This window comes from Pyxicephalus adspersus, chromosome 9 (genome assembly GCF_032062135.1).
Source record: "Pyxicephalus adspersus chromosome 9, UCB_Pads_2.0, whole genome shotgun sequence".
Lineage (NCBI taxonomy): Eukaryota > Metazoa > Chordata > Amphibia > Anura > Pyxicephalidae > Pyxicephalus > Pyxicephalus adspersus.
This window is the reverse complement of record NC_092866.1, coordinates 24977511-25004225: the sequence shown is the minus strand read 5'-3', so window position 1 is coordinate 25004225 and position 26715 is coordinate 24977511. Positions and strand designations below refer to the sequence as shown.

Sequence of the window (26715 nt, the reverse complement as noted above, 5' to 3'; positions counted from 1 at the left end):
GAGAAGGAATAAGACCACCAAGATCTGCCTATTTTAAACACAATTTAGGGGATTATTTATTTTGTATATCCTTTGCATCCTAAACACATTTCTAGTAGGTTTTAAATATTGAAACAGAGCTGTATAATCACATTGTTCATTCTCTGCACTTAGTCTCCTATCTAGTCTCATGCTTGAAACAGCTTCAAACATTCAAATGTGTCAACTGTCTCATGTTAGACATTTCTTCCTGTAAGTGATATGTGTGAGGACCTAGTTGGAGCTGGGAAGGCTTAAAACCATAAGCATACAGGATATGAAGTCTCGGTAAGAATTAAAATTTTTATTCTTTCTGACTACAGTGCTTAGGTATTTTAAATAAATCAATTATTCAATAAATTAGTGCCCAGCTGTAGTAAAAACTTGTAGTGATAGCTTCTACTTTACTAGGGATATCCACCCCTGGTCCTCAAGGGCCAGGATGGTTTCAGGAAATAATGGGGTCCGGGGCAAATATGAAGTGGGGCCTTGGTTACAAGGTTAGAACCAGTCTTCACCCTCACACATTGTTAGCATTTCTCTAACAGACAGCATGTAAACTCGAACATGCGCTGTTAACATGAGATTCCTGTCCTGTTTGTGGTCCTTAAGGACTGGATTAGAACACATCTGTACTTAACAGACATGTGCTGTTCTACAAACATGATTACTTGTGGAGAAAAGTAACAAAAAGTTAGCATCAGGTGTACTTTAACTCTGGAAAACTTTATTAACTAAACATCAAAGTTTAAGAAGCTGTATTTGTCAATGACAGACATTACACTACCTGCACACTAGTGTCCCCATGGAAGGAAACAAGCAGTACATGGATGCTGTCATATTAATATTAACCCTCATACATTTAACAGGTACTTTCAAAGAGGTCCCCAAAGAGTTACCCTGCACAAAGTATTGTGCCTGATGCTGGCACACACTACATTCTTAGAACTTCTAGTGTCTATGTAAGGGTACTGGCAATGTTGAGTTTATATGCACTGCAGGGGGGAGAAGTAGGTTGCAACTTCCATCATAAAAAACATTATACAGCATACTTCAGATGTCTTAAATTATTTGTAAAACACAATCACCAAAATTTTACATAAGCCTAAAAAAGTAAAGTACAGGTAGTGTTCGGGTTCATCCGACATACGGACGCCTCCTAGATAAGAATGGGGCTTCCCTGCTCGCTGTGTGCAGAACGGAGGCTTGAAGGGGGGAGGGGCGGTTTGCATGACTTGCAGAAGAAATCTTTTGCTAAACACAGCTGAGGTTGTGGGTGATCCTAGGGGGGTGAGTTCTTTCTGCAGCCTCTTGTAACTCTTTAATGACCAAGACAAACTCTGCAGTTGTTTCTTTTTGCATATCAAAGCACAGCTTGCTCCAGAAGTTAATGAATGTCTAGGCTTCATAAAGTTTTTTTTTTTTTTTTGCTTTGTTTGTGATTAACTCGCAGTGAGGGTTTTATACAGTAACTGACACCATGCTGCCTAATAATATGTTGAGACAAACATCTGTCCTAATTCTATTTATTAAAATAATGTACCTGTTCCGATTTACATACAAATTCAACTTAAGAACAAACCTACAGTCCTTATCTCATATGTAAACCGGTGGCAACCTGTAATTTAAACCATACAACAAAAAACTGAGAACTGGTTTTGATATACATTGCTTCAACAAACTGGTCTGGCAGGGTGCTGTACTTAAATTCTTGGAAACAGAAGCTGTGTTAACATCCACATCTGATGCTGAGCCTCCATGATGGTAACAACTAAAATCCCATGAATGAAAGTGGATGGATATGGTCGGTTCAGCTGTGAAGAGAAGGACTAGATGATGATGCTAGATGTCTATCAGCCAGGAAATTAGGTTGGCTTTATCTGATTGTGTTTTAGTTCAAGTAAAGGAGAGAAGCCTGTAAAAATGTGTAAAGCTGATGGTAAAGCTGGAGTTTAGCTTTGATCTTACGGCAAATTGGCAAAATTTGGTGGCCTTATTGCCAAAGGGGACAGGCAATTAGGAATGGGAAAGCAAAATTTTAAAATTCGATCTAGCGGCCGTTCTTACTTACCGAACATGTAAGCGAGAACGGCTGACAGCTCCGCTCCCTTGTTTGCTCTTGCAGCCCTGTAGTATGTGTTCTTGGATAGAGATTCTCTATCCATGAACACAAGAGTCCAGCGGCTGTGCTCATCATGAATGAATGCAGCCATGGGAATCATCACAGTATGATTCCCACGGCTGCATTCATTGATGAGCACAGCCGCGGGACTCACACTTACAGTGCCCGCAAGCCCTCATTTAACTTCTAGTGCCCAGGGATTGCGCACAGGAGGATTCCCACGGCTGCATTGCAGCCGCAGTACTCCTCCTGCCTTCCTGGGCACTCGAGGGTTAATGAGGGCTTGTCTTCATTTACCTTCTAGTGCCCAAGGATCGTGCACAGGAGGATTCCCACAGCTGCATTGCAGCCCGCGGTACTCCTCCTGGGATGATTTCCTCAATCTTCCATCAGAAGTTCAAAGGAAATTGTGGCAAAACTTTGAAAGGCATTCTCGCTCATCCCTACAGGCAATGTTCTTTCTGCAATAATAAATCTTACTTGCCCGATCGCCATCCTATTCATCCTCTGTATGTGCAGCTCATCTTTGGAAGGACATTATACCCCGCACATCCTGGCTCCCCCTGTGGCTGCTGCCTGGCAATTATTATGTAATTTAAAAAATTGCTATCAGGCAGGTAAGGGTATTTTAATGAAGAAAGGACAGTGTCTGTTCCTTCTGCAATAAAAAACCTGGCTGGTCTCAGTTTTTTTAAATTTTTCTTTGTTTTTCTATTAGGTCTGCTTCCTTTTCATTACAACCTTACTTATCTTCCAGTTATGCACTCCCATACATTCTCATACCTCCTACTCTTGTTATGAATTGAGAGAACAACCAATAAAAATGTTGACGTCACCAATTGGAAGTGTTTAATTGAATGTTGTATAAGCATCGTTACATAAGAGTCAGTATAAATAGGCCTCTGGTGGTGTTGATGTTTCCACACTATATAACTGTTGATTATAGTGAGAAATGCTTTCTGAACTGTAGTGCCGCAGCCGATATGCTTCATACCTAGTGCACGAAACTGACTCACTTCTGATGCAAGGTGTTACAGCTTTTCTATCATCTATAAAGACCTTTCTGTTGCACTTTACATGGTAGATAGAAAGTCTGGGGAAAAAAAAGTATGAGCACCTTTTGGTTTATTTGAGTTAACCTAATTATAGCCTGTGTCTGGATAATCATGGAAGTGAATTACAACAAAATTAAAGTTTATGATTAAATAAAAACTTACTCTTCTTGTTCTTATTACAACTTTTTACCAGAAAATTGTGTAATACAATAATACACAGAGGAAAGGTCTAAGGTTGTTAGTAATTTGCCCTGAGGTTTAGTATTGGGACTCTTACTTTTTAACACATTTCTAAAAAATATTAATTAAAATGACCGTCCCTGTATTTGCAGTTGATGCCAAATTGTGGAATCAGGATGTCAAGATGTCTAACGTTAAATCAGACCCAGATAAATCAGACCCAGTTTTATGGGGTAGCAAGGGAAGCAAGAGACAAGGTAAGCTTATTGTTGGTAAATGTGTAGTTATGCATTGGGGGGCTAAAAACACACATTGATCATATATTCTACACTGAGGTCAACTGTGGTGTGGTGGGGGGGGGGGGGGGGGGGGGGGGGGGGGGGGGGGGGTTGATGGAGAAATAAATGATGGAGAAGTATCTGGGAATCCTAAATCATTATAGATTTAAAATGCAAAAATGTAGAGATCAAATAACCATATGTTACTGTTCCATTAAAGTGCTCATTGTCACCTTCATATAAAATACTATATATCTTATTTTTACTAGCCCCCTACAGTACCAAACAATTTAAAGAGCACTACATCGTTCCCTATAGAATAATTAACGGTATAAACAGTTTTCCACAAAAGGAAAGAACCCCTCATTTCAGCTTTTTTAGATTTGGTTCATCACAGTAAACATGTGCTTCATATTGTCATCATAGCTCTCAAGGGATATTGGTCCCCACTATGTGTTAGTCCCACATACAAAGATATATTGCACATTGTTGGTAAAGGCTGATAGTCATTCAGATGTATTTCCCTTTAATTCACCTGGTACAATGCTTATAGCAAATGAAACAATGACTGTCCTCCCAGATGCAGGCATGGGTCCTATTAGACTATCATAGGTGAACCTGGGTGATACAGCAAACCTGGAATGTATCTGGTTCAGGACTGAAAACATTTGCTAAACAGGGAAATTGTTTTATGAAATCCATTTCAGGTTTGTTGGATCAACTAGCTTGACCTAAGATAGTTAATCTTCTCCAGTCTTGAAGAGCTTCAATAAATCAGGCCCATGTAGCCTATCATAATTCTGAATAGCATTGAAAGGCAGTTTTATTGTGGTATAACTGCATGTAGTATATCAGCACACATTTATACATAGTATAAATATTTCTAAACCATTCATTACTCAGTACCCGTTAGGGGAAAAATGCTATGGGTACGCCTATAATGATACTTTTAAAGCATCTTTATTAGACTTAAGAGAGGACCTGTGTGTATTTTACCAACAGTACATTTTATGACATTAGGCCTGATTTATTAAAGCTCTTCCAGGCTGGAGAGGATACACTTTCATCAGTAAAGCTGGGTGATCCAGCAATCTAGCTAGCAAATGTTTTCAATCCTGGACCGGATCCATTACAAGTTTGCTGGATCACCCAGCTTCACTGATGAAAGTGTACCCCTCTACAGTCTTGTAGAGCTTTAATAAATCAGGCCCATTATGTCATACACCTTTTGTGTATTTCTCACACCTAACAGAGGTATTGAAGTGTTAAGGTGCGTACACACTTCCAATTTTTGTCGTTCCAATCGAACGACGAACGATCGATTGGGCAAAAAATCGTTCGTAAAAAAGTAACCAACGACGCCGACGAACGAGGAAATTGTTGGAAACGAACGACCGGACCGGCGGATCGGATTGGACGACGATCGTTGAACATCGTTCGTGTGTACGGTCGTTCGTTGATCGTCCATATCAGAGCATGCGTAATGAACGAACGTCCGTTCACTTTCCTGTCGTGCACATAGTTCCTCTATCGCTTAAACGATCGTATCTATTGTGTGTACAATATCTACGTATATCACGATCTTTGTATATATCGTGAGGGAACGTTCGTCGTTCGTTTTCCAACGATAATAATTGGAAGTGTGTACGTAGCTTTACCCAATTGAAAGGGACACATGAAAGCCACGCTGTAAAGATTATGTAACAGGTATAACAAGCCTCATATAGGACAAATTCATTTAAACAAAAGGACAAGGAAGAGATAGGGTAAGGGATGTGGACGGAATCTGGCAGCTGCTGGGGAGATGACACCACAGCAGCAACTTTAAATGATTTTGCCCCTGTAGGGGGCACTTAGTGAGGGCATAGTGTCTGTAAACGGGGGCAAGTACCCCAGTGTGATTCAATGTAGTGCCGTCTCAGCATGTTCATACAGTGCATTGAAGTAATTACTTCTGCAAACATACAGTGGTGGGTAATGTGCTCGCCTAACAACCACAACAATAAGACTTGAACACTCTGCTATTTCCATTTTTTTCCATTTTAAATGTTTTAAAAAAAATGAAATTTCTCTTACTTCAGTGACAATGATCACCAGACACATAGTGAATGGAACTGCCTAAAAGACACAGGAAAAGCAATAAAATCCAGACCGCTTTATCCTAAACTAAAAATAAAAAAGTATTTTGAGCTGTAAGTATTGTTATAGTATATAAATGTGTACATATGGATCTATGAAAATAATTGATTTCAGCCTATCCTTGGTCATGAATATAATAGCACGACTGATTATTGAAATGATAAGTTTACAATAAAAAGTCTAAAATATTCATATTGCAATCCTTGTGTTTAATAAACAAAGGATAATGTGAAAGATGTGTTCTGTTATAAAGATTAGGTTCATTTAATTTTATGACTGAGATGAAAACCATCAAATATCTAGCTTGCAAACTTTTTCTCACAACTATATTTATTGGTATAATTCATGTGTACATTCTAAAGTATAACCTTTACACTTTAATTATAACAAGGTACAGTTTTGTAGGTTTAGGCACCAAGTATTTATAGCCTTGAGCATGGCAAGGCAAGACTTTACCATTCAAAGCTTTTGGCAGTTTTACAGTTGTCTGCCTGCAGAACTTAGGTAACAGAGCAGTGAACACAGTACAAGGATTATCAAAGGGAAGCAGGCGCCTGAAAAATTAGATCAATGTGGTGCAGTCATTTTGTGTTATTATTGATGCAAACAAAAGGCTCAGATACATATCTATGTGCTTGAATCTGCTGTTCCCTGTGGGCTAAGTGCACACACACATCCCTCAATGGTGCCCCTAATCCTGGATAACTTATAATAGAATCCATACCTGGGATATGCTAAGAGAGGGCACCATGCTGAGACTGTAAGAGCACTCAGCAGCTGCTGGAGGGATATTCTGAGATCACTAAGTGTACATCCAAATTGGATACAGACTGTGACCATAACACCCACAAGCCCACTGCTGGAAGCAACCACTGAAACCCTAAGCGTGACATCCCTATATCCACGTTTAAATCATCCATTTCTACTGCCATATTTAACCTTTTCTAGTCAGTTACGAAGCTATTAAATATTGTGTTAATTAAAATAGTGTATAAACATTTAAGCTCATGTTCCTAATACTGTAAAAACTTAATTGACTTAATTGGGACAGATATGAGTCCTATAATTCCATACAGATCTTTTTCATTTAAAATGATGAAACTAAATAACATTTTTGGCAGAAAATTCAATTTTATTTGTGCAAAAACCACATATATGATTGTGGTTTGGTAGGGCATATTAAAAAAATTAATTAACGGAGTTGCCTAATTAACTGTATGCATAAAGTATCTACAGTTTATTTTTTTTTTACTTTTGGAATACAATAGAATTACTTTTTTTTGCTATTGACATCCCAGTTCTGTGTCTTTGTTGCAATTGTCAAAGCAATGGAAAATCCAGAATTGTACACCTGATACCGGGGGTAAAGGTGTAAAACAACCAGTGATAACCAATGGGATTTTCCTGATGTTTCCAATGGAACCTAGACAAAGAGAATTAAAATTAGGAGGCTTCTAACTACAGCTAAAAGAAAACATTTTATGATATTATAAATACACATTATAAATATACTTTACAGTGTCTTGTGCATTTTCTGCAGAAGTTTATTTTAGCAAAAATTGCAGATCAATGGCACACGGTAGTTAAATCACAGTCAGGCAGTTTTTTTCCACTTTAGCTTGGAAAATGGTAATGATACCTTGAAAAATAAAAGAGTTATTAGTACTCTGCTTAAGGTACACAGCAGTATGAGGGGGGGGGGATACTTCAGTATTTAGGACCAAATCAACAGGGGATACAACAAAGGGGGTAAAATACAGTACAAGAGCACTGACAATATGTAACATAATAAACTGGCAATACTGAGAATAGCTGTGCTTTAATTACAATACACTGGCCCTGGAATTCTACTGTGATCGAATTGCTGTAAATTATTAGTTACAGTATACATTTCAAAATGCCAGATAATATTGTATATATTTCATGGATAGTTCATTTTCTTAGTTAAGCCACCCAATGAAAAAACAGAGGTCCTAACCATTCCATGTGCTAAAAAGTAATGGCCTTTATATACACTTTAACACATGGCTATCTATATATTGGTATAATTCTTCTGCCCATAACCTGCTGGTTACTGAAGCATTTTCTGCATCCTTCCAACCATAAATGAAGGTGTTACCCATACAGCAAAGTGGTTTGAATTATCTGTGGGGGGACTTAAATTGTCTTTATTACAGCAGCCTTAATCTATCATTCAAATTGCTGGGACACGGTCCTTTTGTACCCAAGGAGATATGGCAAACGTGTCCCCCCCTACCGTTCGGACGATGAACGACAGGCGCTGTACACATGCCAGATTCTCGTCTGATATTGGCTCTGAGCCGATTTTCGGGCGAGAACCATTGGACCTGTGTACGTAGCTTAAAACTTGTATTGTTGTGTAGAACTGGCCACAAACTGTAGAAAGAGCTAGGTGACCAGTTTTGTGTTCTGTTTTTTGCTATAAAAGTTGTGTTTGGTATTGTATCTTGAAAGACTTTGTGGCTGAAACTAGTTTTATTCCTTGATTTCCTGTTTAGTTTATTAAATTCAGCTTTCTTTGCCATCATTTACCCCATTCTTGCATAAAGGATAAACAGGTAGCTTGAGAAATACTTTACAGTCTAAGATCTGTCTTTGATGTTAAATCTTATTTATTTAAAATAATGCATTAAGCCTGATCCCTTGTGTTTCAATTATTTAATAACATTCTTGTTATTTTAGCAGGACAAATGTTTAATGTTGATCAATATGTCTTTAGGGTCAGTTCATCTCAGGTCGCATTCATCCAGAAATATGAACTCATTTCAAACAGATCAAGCTTCAAGCAGTAACCATGTGGTGAATTTTGGAGCCCACATGTGAGATAACAGAGATAAGATGAAAGGTTGTGGAGACTGTTGTTATCATCAGCTATGCCTATGGATATAGTTTTGTTAGTTTCTATGACTCTGCTATCTGTTTTCATTTTCCTTTACTAAGATTCTTGGTTTTCATTATAAACAAAGGAGGATCTTGCATATTTAGTATGAGCACAAAAGCAATTTACAAAAGAGCAGTCATTATTCATATTGGAGGCTTTTAATGGATGGAAAAACAAAATATATTTATTTCACCCCTGTAGAGTATCTACTGAAAAGCTTCTGATAATTGTTCTAGATAAGACATTGGAAAGTCTTTTAGGCAATGTATCCAGCAATGCACACTACCAGTAACACTTTACGGTATTAGTAAAGGTTATTCTAAAAGCGGGTGGCTGAGAACATTTTTTTCAACCCTTTTGGTACAAATGCCACCCAAAAAACAATCAGCTTTAGGTAGCAATTTTTGATTCCCCTGGCTTTGAAATGTTCTAGGGATAAAAGGACTGTCCCTTATTTAAAGGAACCGAGTTTGAGATTTAAAGATTAAAGGAAGTTTGAGATTGGACTATAAACCAAAACTATGTTGTCAATAATCCTACTTTGAGTATGATAGTTATGCTTGGCTACAATATTGAACTTTTCCTGTGTACAAGGAAAAGTTCAAAATATCAATACAAAGAAATTGAACTTTTTGTGTACACTGTGCCCCAGATAGACAGCAGAAAGTAAGGTGTTTCCAATCCACAGTCAGAATGGATCATTCTTACATTATAGAAATGGCACATCTTTTTTTATATATAAGAGAATTTTGGGTTGAAATCCATTGCTCTTCCTTTTAACGCTTATCATATTTCATATTACTGAAATTCAGGATAACGACTTTGCTTACAGACACATCATAAGGATCATTTAATTTCATGTAAAAGAGAAGGGTTAAATATTGATCACTTATGAACTTATTATGTTTGGAACCAGTGGAGTTGGAACTAGCTAATGGCTGTTCACCTAGCAAAGTGAATGTTAAAATATAAAGTGAACCTGTGTCCTTTTTTAATGCTTATTTTTTTTTATCACAACTGGGTATTCAAAAACAACAAATCTTAGCCTGCCTGCCACATGTAAGCAATACTACAAACAACTAAAAAATGCAAAATGTGTTGTCCAACACTCCATCTCAAATCTATTACAGACATCAAATTTAGTTTGGCTACAACTGCACCAGACACAGAGAAGCCCTTCTCCCAGTTGACTGTGTTTTAACTAGAATGTAACAGTTTTGCAGCTCAGATAAAAAAATGATTCATACAAACTCAGGATTAGGGATATTTTAAGACAGTAGAGTATCACAGTTGTAATGTAGTTCACTTTTCCAAGCTGCAGCAAAACTCCATAAAAAACACATGCAGACTTGGTAAGTTACAGACGCTCATCTATGCAATAGTAAAATGAAGTTTTTGTTTAAGAACTAAACTCAGTTCAGGACATAAAGGAACACAGAATCAGGCAAAACTTGACAGCAGAGCTTAAATTGATTTGGCTCACATTCTTTTAGCTGGAGTGCCTGTTTTAATGGTTTAAGCTACGTACACACTTCCAATTATTATCATTTATAAACGAACGACGAACGATCCTGCACGATATCTGAATATATTTCTGAATATATATATATATATATATATATATATATGAATATATATATATATATATATATACACATACACAATACAGCCTGTATCGATCAAATGTTCGTTCATCGCGCATGCTCAGAACATGCACAATCACTGAACGACCGTACACACGATAGATCACATACACAATACAGCCTGTATCGATCAAATGTTCGTTCATCGCGCATGCTCAGAACATGCACAATCACTGAACGACCGTACACACGATAGATGGTCAACGATCGTCGTCCAATCCGATCCGCCGGTCCGGTCGTTTCCAACGACTATCCTCGTTTGTCGGCGTCGTTGGTTACTTTTTTTACGAACGATTTTTGGCCAATCGGACGTTCGTCGTCCGTTCGTCGTTCATTTCCAACGATAAAAATTGGACGTGTGTACGCAGCTTTACAGTCAACTTACCACTGGGAGATTGTGTAGAAATCTTGAACTACCAATGCTGAAGACTATGACAATGGCAGAAATAATGTCAGTCGCCGATCAGTTCATTCACATGCTAAAACAAGCATGCAATGACTATGGCACAAACTGCGTGGCAACTAAATAAACAGAAAAAGGTATAAAAGACAAAAAACACCACCAAGCAAGAAAGCAGTATCTTTTAGGACCAGGTCAGAAATTGTCCACTTTAGAGAAAGGTAAAATCTGTAGTTCTCAGGTAATTTATCCTTCTAAGGAGCAGGGATTCCTACAAATTCACAATTTTGTATCTATAGTTGGGATCCTTGATGACACCCAATGAACTCTTTCCATTACACAATGTTACATTATCTATAACTTCAGGAAATTGCTCTTCAGACCTGTCTTGTTTGTAAACACTGTATCAATGAACAAAGTTAAACAAGTTCTTTTTAGAATTGTGTTTGTGCATTTTGTGGATTGTCTTTTACTTAAAATGTAGCTATGCATAAAATGTAGCTATTACTTAAAATGTAGCTATTACTTAAAATGTAGCTATTACTTAAAAAGTGCTATGCATATTAATTTAGATAGCTTTGTGTCCCAGCATGTCCAGGAGCCTATGGGTGGACATGCTCCTGGTTGCACAGCAGTAGGCATGGTTGTAGTGTGGTGATGAAAGGATTAGCATTGCAGTCCTTAAAAAGTGGTGACCCTTCTGGTGTTACTTACATTAGATGCACGCCTGGGGTGGTAGATCCAGGATATGTTCATGCTTTAGATTAAACAACTAGTGGATGATCTCAAAGTAAAGCAAATTTTTGGTGACTTTTTTGGTTGGGGCTGAGTGATATGATGATATGTGGATTATAATTTATCATCTGATAAAGATTGCCTGCAACCTAGGAAAGCATCCCAACTCATATTTTGCATTGCTGTTAATGTTTTCTAGTATTTTAAAAAACTTTTTTTAGAAACATAATTTATGTTCCTGCTGTTCCTGTTATTCAACCTCTCTAAAACCTACAAGATTCTGTACCTGTATTCTACTCTACTGCATTTCAATTTTAGTAAACAAAGTACATTTGTTGCAATCAGCCTTTCTCTGCTGTCGGTTTCACCCTCCATATTTCATACCTTTGATCTTTTTATCTGTGTCTGTAAAATTTATTAGTGATGAACCTTAGCAAGAGACTGAATACCGGCAACAGATATCACAAAAAAAGTCAAGTCAAAGGGTGATGCTTTTTCATTGAAGCAGAGCATGGAAGCTTGCTGCTAAAACAGCATCTTTTGCCAAGTTCAACATATGTCACTGTATTATAGAGCACCTATCCATCACTGTGGACCTTTTGTGAACACACCAAATCTGACAAGTACACCATTTTTGACAAGGCCCTCTAATCTCTAATCCTATTACTCATTCATCAGCCTGTGGGTGATAGGGGGAAACTGGATCAAACTCAGCCAAAAAAGAGCAGCCAGGAGCTTTCCCCAGCACTGTGATGCTCAGCTTAGTTGAAGCATAATAGGTGTGTAATTTAAGGTTTTTGTTGAGCTCAAATCCAATCACATACTTGACTGGAGGATCATAGACAAACACACGTGAAAGGAATGAGATAATTCCTGCCTCACACAAACACACAGATACTAAGCTATGATTTCACCAACTTTACACTATAAACTCCTTTCTACTCTTTGGTTCTCTCTTGTAATGGGATTCACATTTAACTATTTCAGGAACAATGTTGATGATGCGTGTTCACAATTTAACCTGTCATTTTGATATTTTTCTCCTTTTTTTTTTCCAAACTCACCTTTGTATTTATTTTCTTCAAAGAATTCTTAGAATACAGAGATCAATGTTCTGAAAAGCATGTGGATACCAACCAAATATTAGGAAAAACAGACGTTAGTAGGGATATTTAATTATTATTATTATTATTATTATACAGTATTTATATAGCGCCATCATATTACGCAGCACTGTCCAAAGTCCATAGTCGTGTCACTAACTGTCCCTCAAAGGAGCTCACAATCTAATGTCCCTACTATAGTCATATGTGGTTAATGTAGTCTAGGGTCAATTTAGCGGGCAAGCCAATTAACCTAATTGCATGTTTTTGGGATGTGGGAGTACCCGGAGGAAACCCACGTAGACATGGGGAGAACCTGCAAACTCCATGCAGATAGTGTCCTGGCTGGATTAGTTCTCAACTGCTGATTATTTTATGTATAATTGCAGGAAATTCTAGGCACACAAATTAAAAGTAAACTGCACTGGCCAGAACAACCAATCTGACCACTGTAGTTATTTTTAAATCTGCAGTAATAAACTGTCATACATAATCTAAGTGCTTACTATGGATAACACAGACAATTCTTTTTTCAGAAACTTTGATAAATGATATTCTTAAAACTGAGATTTTTTTGTCCATCTACTGATTACATCGTGATCTATTTTGAGAGATTAGTTCTTTACATATTTAAAAGTGAAGTCAATGAAGTATAGCACAGTATATATGATAGTTATCATTTGAAAACGACCGATCAGCGATTATTCCTGATCATTTTGAACGATCGTATTGTGCACAATTCTGTACATGCTGTAATGATACGATCGTTCAAATATAATCCACCAATAATGTAGACACTAGATACAATCGTTTGAACGATGCAGGAAGTGACATGTACAGGAGAAAGTGTACAATCCACGATCACTGAACGACCGTACACACAATAGATTATGAACGATCGTCGCCCAATTAGGTCCACCGGGACAGTCGTTCATTTCCAGCAAGATTCCTCATTCTTTGGCATCGTTGACCAGTCATTGTGTACTTTTTTTGTTAACAATTATCGAAGGATCTGTCATGGATCGTTTGTTTCCAAGACAATTATTGCACCTGTGTACGCAGCCTTAGTAGGTGAGAGGAAATCATTCATTGGTAACACCTATTCTGGTAACAATAACTAGGGAACAATGCTACCGGTTTCCAAAGGGTCAACTTGTCATTTGTGATACCTACTTTGCCTTAAGTTAGAGCAAACTCAACTAGCAACTTTACATTCAAGCACATGAGATATAAAAAGAAGTAGTATTACTTTTTAATCTAATTAGGATTTTCAATAATTTGTTGACCTTAGCTTGCCAGTTTTTAGCAGATTTAATGGGGTCAATGATTTGTTATGTTGCTTTGAAGACTACACCATATAATTCAGAAATAATCAGAGAAAAACGAAAGAAAACACTGAAGACTGAGCATATTTTTTACCTCTAAAACACTTAAAGTTGAAATTATAGCTCATGTTACATAGTTTTGCACAAAATGTATATTGTTAGAACAATATTGTATACACTTCTTTGCCACCAGTATTATCCAATCAATATCCATCGCTTCTTTAAGCACTTCTACTCTTCTCATTTTACCTGAGCCTATTATTAAGTCCCAAGTGCCAATCAATGCTTTGAGCGCATTCTTTATTAAGTTTAGAAATACGTTTTTACCATCAAATAGGTCAATCAGATCAACGCTGCTTGAAAGAACCACTTAAATGTTCTATTGTTTGTTTCTCTTGAAAACTGTGAATTAACTTTTTTTTTCATAAAGACAAACATATAGTTAATAAAATTGCTACAGGCTGTATATAACACAAAATTCAGAATACAAAGAAAGAGCACACAGTTTATGGAAGTTGAGTTGTGCTGGGTCTCATTTGAATACATAGAAGTCTAATTTAGACAGTTTTGTGTTCAGTTTGCAACCTATCACTAATATTATTATTATTATACAGTATTTATATAGCGCCATCATATTACGCAGCGCTGTACAAAGCTCATAGTCATATCACCGGAGTACCCGGAGGAAACCCACACAGACACGGGGAGAACCTGCAAACTCCATGCAGATAGTTCGAACGAACTATCCTGGGTTCGATTCGAACCCAGGACCTAGCGCTGCAAAGGCTGGAGTGCTAACCCCTGAGCCACCGTACTGCCCGCTTATTATCACTTATGCTTATGGCTAGGGCACACTTTATGCTATAATATTCCATAGTTTTGTTTCATCTAAGTAATGAAATATGTTCACCATTCTCAAATAAATCAGTTTTACAGATTTAAATAAGGTGCTAGCTAGATGGGAAGTATTTCAGATTGATGGTCTTATAAATCATATGATGACAAACCAAAGAAAAGGTGTCAGACTAGAAGGTCAGTTTTATAAAACAATTATTATACAATTTTTCATGTCAAACTAACCAAATGGGAAATGCTTCTTTGCAGTTATTACCATACCTAAAAGCTTTAAAGCCCCGATTCTGCATTTGTGCCTGATCACCATAGGGATGAATTTGGAAGCTTAGTATAATGCCAAAAAATCTGGGGCAATTGAAGTATTCAGCATGTGGGCACAGTCTTGGGACAATATTAGTCATTGTATTTGTATATTATATAAGTGTTTTCATGGATTTATGCTGCTGCACTGAATATTTTCCCAGGAAAGGATGAGCACTGGGAGAAGGAAGAACAACAAAGATATTTAAAAGCACATTGTTTGCTTAACAATACATCAATTTTTCTTTCTTTCAGTTTTTTAACTTACTATCAAAAGGATTATATCAAGACTTTAGTTTTGTTAGCTCATTATTCTAAAAAAAGAGTACGAGTGAATTGACTTAAGTAAATAAGTAAAAACAAGTATAAAGTAAACTTTCGTAGGCAAAAACAGGATAATCTGTTTTTGAACGTGCACTCCCTATAAAGCTCAGTATTTGAAAGCTGCTCCAGATATGACTACAAGTTAAGTTAGTGTAGAGCACTTTTTGCTTTATTGGAAAACAACACAAACACAAAATTACACAGGGACAGGAGATTACATCATAATTATTTAGTTCCATTGTGAAGATTAGTGCAAGTATTAAACATAGGACATATTGGCAGAACTGCTAGAATGGTTGTTGCACCCATGCTTGTATAAAAATCATGCAAATATTGGAACATCTCTTCAAGTGACCAAGAGAAAAATAAATACACATATACTGTAAAATGCCTCATCACATAACCAGGTTGCATAGTGTTGTGTCACAGAGTAATGGTAGGTGTTTAACTCAATCGCACATAACAGTACATCAAGTGAATGTTCCAGGACAATACAGAATATTACAAACCATTTTTTAAATGATGATGTTAATCAGCAAACACATGCAATTTTGAAAGCTACAAAGGAGCAGAGCTCATAAACATTGTTCTACAATGGCAAAGCATAACCCAATGATATTTGCAAAGCTTTTGGGAACTTTTCAACAACTAGAAAAAAATATATAAGCATGAGGTCTCGTTTTAATAGCATGTAGGCACCACATGATTTCAGGTTTGTAAGGTGAAATAGGTATTATGTATAATTTACACTAACTGCTCAATTTTGCAATTCAGTTTTGCAGATGATGATAGATCCATTTATACAAGAAGTGGTTGTCAGAACATAGAATGGCATGGTAAAACTGGTGTATATTGGAGATTATTCTGACTTGTCAAACATGCAAATAAAAATCTATGATGGAAATAATATGGCCTGGAGTGTCCCATGATTGATAAGGAAGAGAAGAAAAGTTGTGGCAAATTATTATACTATAAAAGAGAGGTGTCAGTGATTTAATTAATTTGACTATGCTGCAGTCACAGAAAGACATTAGGTGTGTATACATGAGTGGTAACATGAAATTGGCAAATTCCTGAAAAGCCATACCAAAGCTTCAAGCAAAGATGATACAGTTGTTATGAGATTATACAAGGATTATATATAGATTTAGGAGAGGTGAAAGTCACAGTACTACCTCAGCCTTGTAATTTAAGCAGATGCTAAGACCTGTCAGCAGTTTCTCTGTAAAAGTTGACAAGAGGATCCTGTGTTTAAAGAAATCAAAGTATCATAAAAACATATTTTCCTAGGTTACCTAAAAAGTTAAACAGATTACGCTCAATGTGTGGAAATGACAAACTTAATACCTTAAGATAATTCAAAGCTGCATTTTTCTGCATCAGGAACTTTTTCATGTCCTATAAATTTAAACATAAAAAGCTTAAAATATAAACATATTAGGGTCAATCCTTCTGTTCTATGTGAGCATGCAAAGACCATAAAAGTGTAAGTGTATGTACAGCATGCATGTGTAGACAAGTCTGACCAGCACCTAAGGATTTCACAATGGAGCCTATGATGAGCCATTCACCTTAAGTGGTATACACCTCTGTAAATTGTGTACAATTGTTATAGTGTAGTGTGCATAATTGTAAAATTGTACTTCTCTTCTGACAACTATTGTTGGAGGGTAATAAACTAATCAAAATACATATTACAGACAAATCCAGTGGCGGATGTAGCCAACAGGGGGCCCTTGTGTAGAACTGACATGGGGCCCCCCTGTCAAACTGACTCGGGGCCCTTATTGGACATATTAGAAAGCTGTACTGAATGTTACATACTCTTGTCATCTGTAAGCTCTGTTGCACATTAGATAGTCTAGACTGGTGTACTTTGTAAGCTGTGCTGCACATTCATCGGACCCATTATGTGTATATTGCTTACAACAAGTAGGCTCAGAATCTAAAAACCTGCTTGGCACAATGCCCCTACATACCCTTTCCCCAATTACATGCTTAAGCCACCATATCTCTTCTATATTAGGCTGCCCAAGGATGCCTTAGGTCTTCAAAATCTTGGTAACACGCCTAGTTAGAATTACTTTTGTCCACTTCTTAATAGCATGCAATGCAGATATTTTCTCTTTATGCCTGTAAACCCATCTTAGCTTCATAGTTCCTTTTAGCAGCCATGGACTAATAGTACCATGGACCTGGGCTGCTTTCCTTTCATGGGCCCCATGCCAGTCCTTCGTTTTTATTCTCTTACTTTTGGCATTGGTATATCCCCCATGGCAGTGACTGGCTTCCCATGCCCTTTGTAAGACAATAGTTCACTTATTAGCACTAACATTTTCTACTTTATAAATATGCCTCAGTGATTAAGCAGCAGATAAAAAATACAAAGCAAAATGATCTTTCATCTTATATAATGTCCAAACTGCAATTAAAGTATTTACGCAAAAAGACAACTAAATTGTTTCTCAGAATGAATAGCTGCAGCTAATTAGTAATATCTACTAAAGTTTATTAGCCTTTATATGATCAGAACAAACAGTAGAATAAGCTACAGAACAAGCTCTGTCACCTAATAAAAAATTATCTTTACTGAATAACAATAAACATGCACAGTAGTAAACTAATGTGTGTTTCACTTCCCTTACCAAACGGTAAAAATTGGATGTTTCTGTATATTATAATTATATGGAAACATCTCTAAATATGACATCAGAATTAAAGATTTTGGAAGTTTCAATGTGTCTGTGGGAGGTAAAGAAATTAAATTAACAATCTACATGTAAAAGTGTATATTAACAACATTGTACTGCAATGACTGACATTGCAAAAATGTTGAACAAATTGCTCTTGCAGGTAAGTAAAGACGCCTTTAATTACATACAACACCCTTAATTACACAACAGAATTGCAACATTTTATGTCCTTGTACTTAAAGGTTATACACATTTAAAAGAGTATTCATTACATAGGTGTACCCATTCTTTGCTATTAGTTTGGATGGAGCTTGGCAGCATATTTTTTTTAACTCCCTAAAGGTGGTTCCTGTGAAAAGTAAAGTGTATGTTATTAGTGTAGTGTTACTATATAATGATAAGCATTTGCATGCGTCAATAATGTACAGCCATTTATTTTTTCTATTTTGGTGTCTAGTTATGACCTTAATGACAAGTGGAATAATGTATTTAGACATGTTAACAGCTGCAAGATAAATCAGAGTAAGCTGTGTTTGGCTTAATTTTGGCTAATAAATGTGTCCATATAGGTTATGAAGCATCACATTCTAGATTTTCGGTTTGTGAAATATGTTTCACTGTTATGCCAAAATATATTCTACATTTCTTTTTGAAAAAGAGATTGCATTTCAAGTAGAACATTGTTTTTAACAGACTAGCAAACTTTCCTAAATTATAATGTCATATTACATATTAATTGATATGTAAGTTTATAAATACAGTGAACAGATTAACGTATAGTTCAAACATGCTTTTATTTTTTACCAGTCTTGCAGATACCTTATGGCCCCAAAAAACAAAAAAGAGGAGGAAAGATATTAGGATAAATGCCATCCTTGCATGGCAAGCCATTAGGCTTTTGCCACGTCCACTGGATATTTAGCAAATCATACAGCTTTTGTGGAACTGAAAAAGCAACCCATTATTAGTACTGGTTTGTCTTGCTGGGCCTATAAGATCCAGTGTCAAACAAGCTGTGTCCATGGGCATAGGTTGGTGTGGGCATCTTCCTTATCTGCATTTGACCAGCTTCATGTAGCTTATGAATATGTACTGACATAATGAAACAAGAAGTTCTGACCCAAACAAAAGCCAACAGGCATAGGCTCTTGTTCTGGTCAATATATGAAGCACCACAAGAATAAATTAGTAATCACAAAGTACTGGCATAGCAAATTCAGGCAACATTTACTTGGGGATTTATGCAAATAACTCTCTCTCTAGAACACAAATATACTTCATGGCAAATTATTATTATTTTTTAAGTAAATGTGTTACTATTTGGTTTCAAAGCCTCACACAGTCTAGCTTAAATAGAATCAACCACCTAAATCTTATATTAGTTTTGGTTTGCACATAATGTTCTACTGGAGTTCCTTCACTAAATCAAAATGTAATAGCACAGAGATTTTGGGCATTTTCCATGTTATACGTGGAAACTGTGCCCTCAAGAAAGTGTACTTTGACACAAAGGGCCTGATTTATTAAAGCTCTCCAAGGCTTGAGAGTATACACTTTCATCAGTGAAGCTGGGTGATCCAGCAAACTTGGACTGGATCTGGTCCAGAATTCAAAATGTTTGCTAGTAAATATCAAATGATTTTGAAGAAATCATCCACTGGAAACCAGCAGTTTCTGAAATACTTCCTTCAAATATCCCAAAAGGTTGATTGCGGTTCCTTTTCCGCATGCCCTGGATCGGCCACTGTGTCATGTAAAAAAATAATCACCCACACATACACTGTGCGATTAACACTTGTTCTTTTAACATTTAGAGGAAGACATTTCACCCGTTCTAGTACCTGCGCAGTGCAAGATCGGGAGAAGTCATTAAGAACCCGTTAGAAAGAAGATGGCAGTGGCAAATGGAACAGCAAGCTCTAGAAAGAAGAGGGAAGCCAAGACAGCGCAGGATTTGCTGGGTGTGGTTTGTACGTGGATCAAAGGCTTTACACAAGCACAGGTAAGTGACTTTTTTAATGAAAGTTTATCTTCAAGTAATGCTAATTTTTAGAGTTTCGCCATTAGGGAAAAATAAATTGATTTGAAAATAATGCAAGTCTGTAATTCACTAACTTTTGGAGAATCACTTAATTTATGAATCCCTCAGTAGCATGATTTTCCCATAACAGACAGATCTGCATAGAATACAGGTGATAATAACAAAGGCCAACCCTTATACTTGTCCAACTATATTGAGAAAAAAATACAAACATACTATACCAATCCAACCCACTGAGGTGAACAAAAAGAAGATAATGATGTTTTATATCTGTATCTTTAACTTTTGGATGAGTAATTAATTTCGGTCCTTCCCTTTTGCTAAGCTTAGACAAATATGATAATTACATTGTCTGGAATGATGTCAGATTAAACTGATGGAAATATATACATATATATATTTAAATGAGTATCAGTTTGAAGAACATGCCATGACACATTGTCAGTCTGGGCCTGGTTGAGTAGCTTAATATGAAAAGAAAGGGCAGGTACGAAATCACACTGTAACAAGTTGTACAAACATTAGGTTCTGGGTCAGAACTATTAGTCTGGAGGATTTCACATAGGTTACTTGGTAGCACAGAAATATATGTATAGTATATAGCTTTTAAGAACAGACTCTTGTTTAAAAACGATTACCCCTACAATTCCCAGGTATCCCACCCCCTTGTTCCCACCCCCTTATATCTTGGCTGTGATGTATCATATGACAGAGCTGAGCGGAAACGTGGAAGATTTTCCTTTAGCTCTCCGTTGTGCTAAATTTGATGTAAGGAAATTTGGAACTTTGGTGTGGTTTGTTAGGGCAGAAATTTAGATTAGGTTTGAGCATTTTATGTGGAGGAGAGGGGGTTTATTTAAAGAAAGCAGGAGTCTGGGGGTAAAAGGTGGGAAATTTTTTCTTTGATAGGGCTGCTTCAGAAATAGAGTTGAGGTTGGAAAGTCAATTTTTTTTTTTTAAAAAGGGGATTTTTGATTGGCTGGTTGGGTTAATAGGGAAGGGGGTTGATGGTAGAGTTTTTGCTTGAAGGGGGTGGGGTTCATGAATGTCATCAAGCTCTTTCCATAGGTAATTCACTCCTGTGTGCTGGGAATGTGCTAGTCAAAAGTGTATAATGTACAGCAAAGCCTTCAGAGGCCATGGGTATGTAATGACCACCATCTCTTGAAATTTTATTGGTTTTAGTTGTTCATTAAAAGCACAGGTAAAACATTTTAGATCCTAACTACACCATATAATTGAAAGCTAGACAGAACTAACCAATGTGGAAAATCACCTAAATTTGAACTTGCTAAAATTGTATATTAAATTGTCAGAAATTACTGGTATGCAATTTTGTTTCACAGGGTCCTTTGTAGGTACAAGATCTAAATTAGATGATCAAGTCTTCACAAATCATATTGTCAGTTGTTGAACTGCTTGTAGTATAATTTATGTCAAAAGAAAAAGATTTAGTACATGCAAATTGATTCAATAAATGAATGGCAACAGTAGACATAAAAAAACCTAAGAAAGTAAGCATCTGAACTGAATTGAGCAGTGTGCCATACTGAGTAAACTGGTTTAATGGTCATAGGTACAGTATGTGACACATACATTGAAATATGTTTCCTTGCATATGTTGGAGTGTGACAATCAACTAAGAATAACTCTGTCTTTCTCATTTTAAATGCAGGTTAAATTATTTTTGGTCAGATTGGTAGGTAATATTTTCCCAGTACTCTTACGAAAACATTTACTTTCTGCTTTGGCCTATGTTTTGTGGAAGATTCTTTACTTGTAACTATCTCTTTTTTTGCTGCCTTTGTACCCAGTTGGACTTATCTCTATCCACCCAGATGAAATACAAATAAATGTTTTTAAATACCTAGCCCACCTTAAGGTTACCATATCATACATTATATACAATGTGATTATATAACGTCTTTTAGATCTGCCAGTGACAATTAAGTAAATGGCCAGTTTTAGACAATATTCTATGAATACTGAGGCTGAAAATAAGAACAGCTTCCTTAACAAGACTTCATTATCCCCACCTCCAGCTCAATATATACACAAATAACATCTGGCCTGTTTCCCAGGTAAATTATTATAAATTAATTCAGGATTTACAGGTAATGCCTGTTTAATTACTACACTGTCCTAAATTGTTTACAAGGTCTGCTCTTTCTTAAGACTCGCAAGTAAAAGTTTCCAGTGGATTATTGATTGGAGGCTCAGTTTACCTAAAATGCAGTAGGCTACACTGCAGTGTTAACATTCCCACTTCACAGTTTAAAAAAATAATTTGCAAATGCCATTACCAAGGGTCGGCTTGTCCATGAATTTTAATGTGTATTACAAGCTTTATTTTATTTTCCAACTGAGAGATAACTCTGCTATTCAACATCACCATAGTGTGCTATAGACCACCCAGTACTGCTGTTCCTAGCACTTCTCTTTCGTGTTAGAGTCTGCAAAGCTACCTTGTGCCTAAAACATGCCCAGTTTTAGAACTTTATATTACTTGGTAGCCACGCTACTGCATAGGCATAGCAGTTCTTGGGGATTCGGTTCATGTACATATTCTGATCCTGTTGATAATAAGCCAAGCATATCCCCCCTACAACTTGGTGGTGGATGCTAAACAAAATAGGGGAGTTTGTAAAAGATCTCCAGTTGACAAATGCTAACTAGCAAAAAACAAAGCTACTTGAATTCTGTGGGTAGATGTTTTGTTTTGGGTGTTAATTTTAGATGAATAAAAACAAAAAACATGATTAAGCAGCCCTTTATTTACAAAGCAGTTGAGGATTGTTGGTTTGTAAATCCTGTTCTGGGTGTTACATTACGAACCACATTTTTAAAATTAAAACCCTTGCGTATGGATCAGGAAAGGTAACCTTCAAAGTCCACCAGGTGGTATCAGCACATAGTTCTCAACTATGCCACCAGATATTCACAAGAAATCTCTCAGGTCATCCCGTAAGGTTTTAGCAAAATATTGGAACAGCAGTTTTTTAAAAAAAATATTTAAAACATGATTCAAAAAGATTCAGAAGACCTTTTGTTGCTATACCTAATGTTTTCACTAAGTGTCACAGTCATCCACAAGGTTTCCCCCATTTTATTCTTTGTATGGTACAATTCCTATGGAACACCTGGATATAGCCTGGAAAAGTGGGAACAAGAGGCCACAACCCAGAAAACTGCAATCAAACACAATCCTCAGATAGAGCATAGGATAACTGCTCATATTTGGAACATAGACAGAAAGAGTTTAAAACCAGGCTGCTTAAGTCGGAACATTTAGACTTTTGAGAGTCTTGTCCTTATTGCTTACTTTCCATGGTAAATTTCTAAGTTATAGAGCTTATAAGAGTTCTGAGACAATATCAGAGATGTCATCTCCCAGGTATATACAGAAAGAGGAAGCAGCTCCAAATATACTTTTTTAAAGTAATAAAATCCTGGATGCCAATTTTAGGTAATCCTTCCCTCTCTTGGGTTAGTGGGTGCTATTTTATTAAGCTATTGTCCTTCAAATTTAACTCATATTTTTTCCCATATAATCTAGATTTATTGAGGGTCTCTCAGCTTTACCATTTTCTGTACTCTCTCTCCCCCGGTGATAGCTTTGTTCATCATCTAGCTACTTTTGAATCTCTTTGTACATCTAAACGTATTGTCTGCCGTGCGTGAGCATTTATCTCAATTGTCAATCCTCAAAATCCTCAAAATGTCAATCCCCCTTTTTCCTTACAGAGAAAGAACTGGACACTTCTTTCTGGCTGCGTCCAAGGAAAGCTGGGTGATCCAGCAAACCTGGAATGGTTCTAGTCCCGGATTCAAAACATTTGCTAAGAAATGGTAATTTTTTTTAGGAAATCCATTTAAGGTTTGCTAGATCACCCAGCTTCACTGATGAAAGTGTATCTTCTACTGGCTTGGAGAGTTTTAATAAATCAGGTCCAAAGAGAGAGGATTTTCCTATCTACAAAGTATGGATTTGCATCAAATTTCAGGAGATGAAATTTAAAATACTGGAATGTTGTTATAGAACACCTAAGCATCTTCATCTCTGTTTTTTTATCCATACCTCCATCATGTAAAGAACTTGTCAGGACCACGCTTTAGATTTTTTGGTCCTGCCCAGTGCTCTACTCCCTGTGGGACTCGGTACATACGATTGTTTAGAGATTCACTACTATTCTGATGAATCTGGCCTTTTTTACCCCTACATCACAACATTATGCCCTTCAAGTCCTACTCATTTAATCATTGGTATAAAAACATATATATATTTTTTTTCTTATTTTTATTATTTTTCTTATTATTCTGTTGTTGTTTAAACTATGGAGGGTTCATTATTTTACCATAATACATTGTCCTGCATTTTTTCAGCTTCATACTTTCTTAGAAATATTACAAATCATTTTCACGGTGCTGACTGTGATATAATGGTTTCATAGAGACCCTATAAACCAGAGATTGTGGGAAGGTAATAATGGAAGCAGTCCTCCCACATTTGCATTCTAGTTCTGAGACCAGTAAACTTTTGCGTAGAGAATGAGTGCTTCCAACCAAACTTTCTCACACAAATGGTTTGCTTTTTCACAGATTTCCTTTTAGACTGTCTGACAGGTTATACTTCTTTACAAAGAGAAATTGAATTCATCTGGTAAAAAGCATTATTGTAAAGACCAGCAGGGAACTGCTGGTCAGGGTAAAGGAGGTTGGAAAAGTCTAAGGAGGGGAGCTAAGGTCAAAAGAGCTACGAATAGAGACAACACACTGGAGGGAAGTAACAAAAGCAAACGGTCACAACAGAATGACAAAATGCAGGGAATCAGCTACTCTTAAGCAAATGAAGGGTTCAAGGTAACAGGATACATTAGGTAAAAAATACAAGGTCCTAAAAATAAGACAAAGTTAGTTGTAACAGCATAGTCAGTACTGTGTATGTCATTTAACCTATATGAGAAAATTGCACATTTCACAGAAAATGTAAAAAAGTGTATAAACCTATTCAATAAAATTATTTATAGACTTTGGTATGGTATTGCAATTTTAAATGATGTATTCAACATTTTTAAATCTGCAACTTTAATTAAAGCTAGACTCTGAGCAGAAATCAAGGTATCCAATCACAATGGACATGATTTAATAAAGCTCTCCAGGACTGGAGAAGATAGACTATTATGAGAAAACCTGGGTGATCCAGCAAACCCGGAGTGTATTTTTTTCAAAATGATTTGTTGTTTGTTGGCAAATATTCGCCAGTCATAGACCAAATCTATTCCAGGCTTGCTGGGTCATTCGGGTTCTCTCATATTAGTGTATCTTCTCCAGTCTTGGAAGCCCAATGTGTACAGTGTGTATTGCTTTTTAGATGTGGCATATTTTGTGTATTTCTTTTCAAAAGGTCTCTGCACCTGCTATATGTAGCACAATGATGTTGTCTATAATTTTATATAGCATATTAAGGTTTGAAAAGCCATTTGGTGCACACAAAGTGAGTTTATATCATTTGTAGTTATTGAGGAACACATTTAAAGGAAAGTTTTTGTACCAAGTTTAGCTTTCAATCAATACCTGGTGGGCCTGGATCCTGACCCTTAAATATTCAGGCATTTACTGCTATAGTGATACAAGGTCTTATCCATGTCTCCCAAGTATGCTCCTAGGATTTGACCCTGTTATTCGTGTTTCCAATGGGCATTATAAGTGGCAATTTCAACATGCATTGTTCAGGCATTGTCCATGGTTGTCATCATCAACAAACCTGCTTTTAGAAATAATATACAGCCATTTTTGTAGTGAAGCATGAAGGTAGGTAATGGTGGCAAAGAAACTGCAAGGTAAAAACAAGTATTATAATAAAACAAGCAGCATGGAAATGGTTTGTTTTATGACTTCAACAAACTAAAAAAAAAATAATTAGGATGAGTTTACATCTATTTTTTAAGTATCAGGGTCCGTTGGGTTACTTTTCTTTTTTAATGGGAACAAAACTGATAAGGCCAATGAAAAGAGGCAATTTTGCCTCACTAATCAGTTATGTGACCTGCCTAACCTAATTGTCAATGATTGATTCCAGTAGATGATCATGCTTTCTTTGGGAACATCTAAAGATTGTGATTAATTGCTGTAGCTCCCTGAAATTAGTCATAGATGATAGAAAGACAGTCACAGTAGACAATAATCAGGACTTAAAAGGAGATAATACCAGTTCATGGAAAAGGGGTTGAGACAATTAGTGGAGCGTGAGACAATTTTCAGCAATATTTGATTATGCAAACAAACTTTTCTGTTTTGGCCTTGATAGAACTAATCAAAGCATAAGGTACATTCATCTCTTCCTAAAATAAGGTAGACACACAATTTCAGGAGAACAGCAGTTAGAAAAGAGCTGGTGAAATGATTACAGCTTAGGTTGATATACCATCTGCTGATAACAACAGGATCAATACATTTTACAGACATTGATGACTATGGAACATTAAATAGAGATGACCAAAAACACTGGAAAATTACACTTCTTTAGCACCCAAACTCTTAGCAGGTACACAATTCTGTATTTAGATATCCGGTATGAGATTCATGTAATTACTAAAAATATA

The 26715-nt window shown here is 36.5% G+C and overlaps 1 long non-coding RNA gene across 2 annotated transcripts in view; it reads left to right on the top strand.

Annotated features, from left to right (window-relative positions):
• Positions 1–251: 251 nt before the first annotated feature.
• The window catches only part of LOC140338343 (uncharacterized), a 98108-nt gene continuing 71644 nt past the window's right edge, over positions 252–26715 (top strand). For both annotated transcript variants that reach the window (XR_011922226.1, XR_011922227.1), the window contains exons 1-2: positions 252–306; positions 3528–3632. This is a non-coding gene — a long non-coding RNA (uncharacterized lncRNA). The remainder of the gene's footprint in view (positions 307–3527; positions 3633–26715) is intronic.